Source organism: Pinus tabuliformis, chromosome 8 (assembly GCF_031772625.1).
Source record: "Pinus tabuliformis cultivar Carrire ecotype Pingquan chromosome 8, CPIR1, whole genome shotgun sequence".
NCBI classification, from domain to species: domain Eukaryota; kingdom Viridiplantae; phylum Streptophyta; class Pinopsida; order Pinales; family Pinaceae; genus Pinus; species Pinus tabuliformis.
In genome coordinates this window covers 212046608-212051089 of record NC_142294.1, presented here as the reverse complement: position 1 = coordinate 212051089, position 4482 = coordinate 212046608, and the positions used below count along the sequence as shown (strand labels likewise).

At 41.7% G+C, this 4482-nt stretch overlaps 1 pseudogene; it reads left to right on the top strand.

The window, feature by feature from the left end:
* Positions 1-3006: 3006 nt before the first annotated feature.
* Positions 3007-3402, top strand: LOC149234883 (serine/threonine protein phosphatase 2A 57 kDa regulatory subunit B' beta isoform pseudogene; annotated as a pseudogene).
* Positions 3403-4482: the final 1080 nt, after the last annotated feature.

Sequence of the window (4482 nt, the reverse complement as noted above, 5' to 3'; positions counted from 1 at the left end):
AGAGGAAGCCAAGAGGGCTTTGGTCATGTTTTGTCCTAGGTGCACTAGAAAGCATCCTAGGAACGAATGTCCAATGCACTCCCTAGAAGTGTGTTTCATCTGTGAAGAATACCATCCTACAGATCAGTGCCCTTCCTTGCACAGAATCAAAGCTGCATATCAAAGAGCCAAGGGAGCCACTGAATCACTCTATTATATGAACCAAAGTTGGCCGCATGAACCTAGATCTTATCAACAGGAACTGCAAGGGACACCTGAGACCTATTATGACCCCTATCAAGCCACTTTCATGCCTTCTTGGGGTCCCCCTGCTCATCCTTCCTGGTTCACACCTCCTCCTTGTTCCTTCACAGATCCATATTATACCCAACCAGTTGCTCATTCATTTCACTCTTATGCTCAGCCACAGCCTCAGTGGAATGCACCTTATCAGGAGTGGAGGCCCCAGTACAACTCTCATCCCGCTCATTTTCCTCCACCACCTGCTCATCCACAACCATCGCCTCCTCCTCCACCAAAGCAACCTCAAATGCCTACCCAACCACAATGCCATCCATCTCCATCTCAATTTCACACCTCCACTCAACTACCCGTACCATTTCAAAAGCCATACAATGGAGTAGCTCAACCCAATTGCAAAGCTGAGGCACAAAATGTGCAAATGACTCCTCTTGAGCTCAATGATGTTCACCAAAGCTCAGGAAGAGTGTTGCAAAACAAAGATTCTATTGAAGGACCAAAGGAAAAAGAAGATTCCAAAGAGGTAATCAAAGAACCATGGGCTGCACTTGATGAAGAGAAGAGATCAGAATCAGAGATCGAGAGAGTTCCCTCATGGTTACCATCAAATCTTCCATGTATTCCAGAGAAAGATCAACAAAAAGAGGAAGATCAGAAGGTCATGATAGAAGGTGACATGAAGAATGATCCAGATCAGCAAAAGAACCAAGGATATCAAAGCTATATTGAGATATGGTTTCAGAAGGTCACTAAGTTGCAGCGGTATTTTCTTCCTCAGCTCTGTTTGATCCCTTCAATGCCAGATCATTTGGTCTCTGAGATCTGGATACTTGTCCAAGCATGCATTTCGAGCCTTCACATCGTTTTTTCTCTAATCTCTATGTGCACATGACTCCATTGGAAGTATTCTTATACTTGAAAATGATTTTGTTTTTCAAGTAGGGCAGGGTAGAGAAAAAAAAAAAGAAAAAAAGAGGAAAAAATGAAAATAAGAGAAAAATAAAAATCTAAGGTGAAAACCTCCTTGGAGGCGCCTTAGATTGGCTCATTGATTGAAAACCTCCATGAGGCGGTCAATGGGTTGGAAAAAAAGAGAAAATAAAAGGGAATAAGATCTTTGGGTGAAAACCTCCCTTGGAGGCGCCCAAGGCAGGCAATTAGGGTGAAAACCTCCATGAGGCACCCTAGTTGTTTTCAAAAAAAAAGAGAAAAAGAAAAGAAAAATAAAGCTAATCTCCATTGAATAATTTCATGTTGCAGCAGTGACATTGCAGGTTGCAAGAAGGATGTTTCATGATAGGAGGAGCACTCAAATCAAGGTTAAAGGAATTTTTCTTGTGCCTTCTACAGGAAGCTCTGTATTTCTACAGGAAACATCCTGTAGAACCTTTGGACGAGCCAAATCCAATTTCAAAAGTGAATCTAATGGTGGGAATCTGTTGATTAGGCCTACAAGCACTTGTGTGTCCATCCCTTGCCTTTCTCCATCATTTTTCCACCTCATTGTGCTTCTCATTGTGCTTCTACAGGAACTTCCTATAGAAATTGTGGGAAACTAGACATGGATCTCAAAAAGTGGTTTGGCAAACATGGTAGCTTCCTCAAGGGTTCAGAAGTCCTCATGCAACCTTCCAACTCCTCCTCCATCATCTCCATACCTGCATCACAGCCCAAGCTCAGTTTTCCCTTCCATGCAAACACATGCAAAGTGCCTTGAAGAAAAAAGACATAGAACAAAATTTGTTTTTGCCATAACTTGAAAACCATGCATCCATTTGACAAACCGTTTTAAGGGGAATTGTACAAGGGTGATGGCAACATTCTTGAGCAGTTTCAGCCAATTCCGCTGCACGGTTTCCAAGAAATCAGCCTTCATCACCATCAGCCATTTTTGCATTTACTCCATATCCGTGCACCCGCTTCAAAACCTGTTTCATGGGGATATGCATGTGAGTAATGGTAACCTACCCAACCAGTTTCAGCCGATTCTGATGCACGGTTTCCAAGAAATCGAGCTCTGAAATCTTCAGCCATTTTCCATTTTTCTCGAAATTCGTGCATCCATTGATCACGATTTTTCTATGGGAGATGCATAATGATGATAGAAACATGCTCAGCAAGTTTCAGATCGATCCGCTTTGCCGTTTGGGAGAAATGGCGAAAACAAGTTCTGGTTTTGTGACCATGCAGCAGCAGCAGCTTGAAGGTGCAGATCTGAACGTGGAAACAATTGCATGCAGCTCAGATCCGGCCAGAGGAAACCTGCACAAGGAAAAGCAATCAAAAATCGTCATCCAAGCCCTCATGCAATCAAAGGATCCAAGCATGCAGCAGCATAATCAGAGCATGCAACAGCAAAAAGCTCACGGCAGCCATTCAACTTCGAGGTATGTGACTGAAACTCATTCCTCTATTGCATAAATTTAATTTAAAAACTGCATGAATTAATGGAATGGTGGGATTAAGCCACGAATAGAACAAGTTTAACCCGACATCCAGTTCTCTAGCACTCATGAAAAAATCACGTAGCATGCGTGGATAGTCATTCACGTGGAAGTTGAAAAACACCGGCAATGGTAGATGTGTTGAACTCCAGTGAACAAGGCATCAGTTGATTAACAAATAGAAGAAGACATGCAGTTCATAACATCACTTCAGTTCGAAAAGCCAGCGCACATGTTCTTGCCAGCTCACCACAAATCACGCAGTAATTTAACGGACGCTCGGCTGAAACTCTCACCATTCAACTGCAGTCAACTGAAGCGCATGTCCACCATTTCCATATCAGTTAACCGATGGTGCTCTACAAGATTTCTGCCTGCTGAACGAGCTCTCTTCTTGTGGAACAATGACCATATAGTCAGTTTGATAGCTCAAAATTGCAGTGTTCTTCTTCCACTCATTTATGAAGCTTTGGAGAAGAATACTCAGAGCCATTGGAACCAGACAATTCATGGTTTGACATTGAATGTGAGAAAGATGTTCATGGAAATGGATAGTGACCTTTTTCATGAATTTCGGCGCATATTTCAAGAGAAGCAAGCAAAAGCGAAAGAAAATGAAGAAAAACGTGAACTGATCTGGAAACGTTTGGAAGAAGTTGCGGAGTCCAAAAGTGGAAGCAAAGAATCCTTGCCAGCCATTCAGGCATTAAAGATTTGAGGGTCAGATTGAACCAGCTTTAAATGAGCAAATTGATAGTTAACCTGATAGAGGGAACCCTTTAAAGTTGGTGAGATTTTTATAGGGACTTTGTTGTAAACCTTAATATGTTCAATATCTATGGAAGTCCAGAGAAAGCAGACCTGGAGGAATGTGCTCTTCTTAAGATTGTCTTGTGAAAGAAAAGTGGATGGGTTGTTCTAATTTGAAGGAGTGAAAGATTATGATCAGCTTGGCTTGTTGTCCAAGTGAAGGAGAATGTAATGTATCAATCTTGTCGTGTTAAGGTATGAATGAATTTCCATCACTGATTTTAGAGTATTGGTTGCAGTGTTCAAATTTGCTATTTCGGAATTTCTGTGCTATTATGGTATCCTGACAAATAACAAAGGCACTGCTAGCAGGCTATTCATTTCAGATCAACCTTCTCATCTAAAGAGAATGGAAATTTCACATTTTGGGCATGGCGGGACTGTAGCTGAAATCATAAATGCAGGACCACGCATGGAAAACCACTCAGCAATAGCTAATGTTGGCAAGGGCATACTTTCAGGTTCTCAAGTAGAGTCATATTGCCCACAGCAATGCACACTACTGGATAAATTACAGGATGGTTCCATGCTTGAGTCCTCTATTGGAGATTGTGAAGAAGTATTCCAAGACAGAAAGGATGATGAGGGACAGCTGAAAGTTGAGAAATATAATCGGTTTATTCCTCAAGCTAGTGCTATTCCTTTGCAGTCTGTCCCTGAGATATCTGGGAAAGGTCAGATACTTTCTAATGAGTGTAGTTTGAGTTCCTTAGAACAGAATAGACAATGTGATACCACCCAATCACTGGATGGAAATATAGGCAAGGTAGATTCAGATTCCATGGGACAGGAATTTACAAAGTCGATGATAATGGTGTTGCTCCCACAAGTATTGCCCTTCCTCAAACAAGCTGCCAGAAAGAAAAGAAAGAATACACCAGAGGGGAATTTGCATGCTTCTTCCATTGCTGAATATGATCCTAATAATGAATCTTTTGGTCAACACCATGCAGTTAGAAATAAAATTGGGAAGTCTTCAGGGACTTGA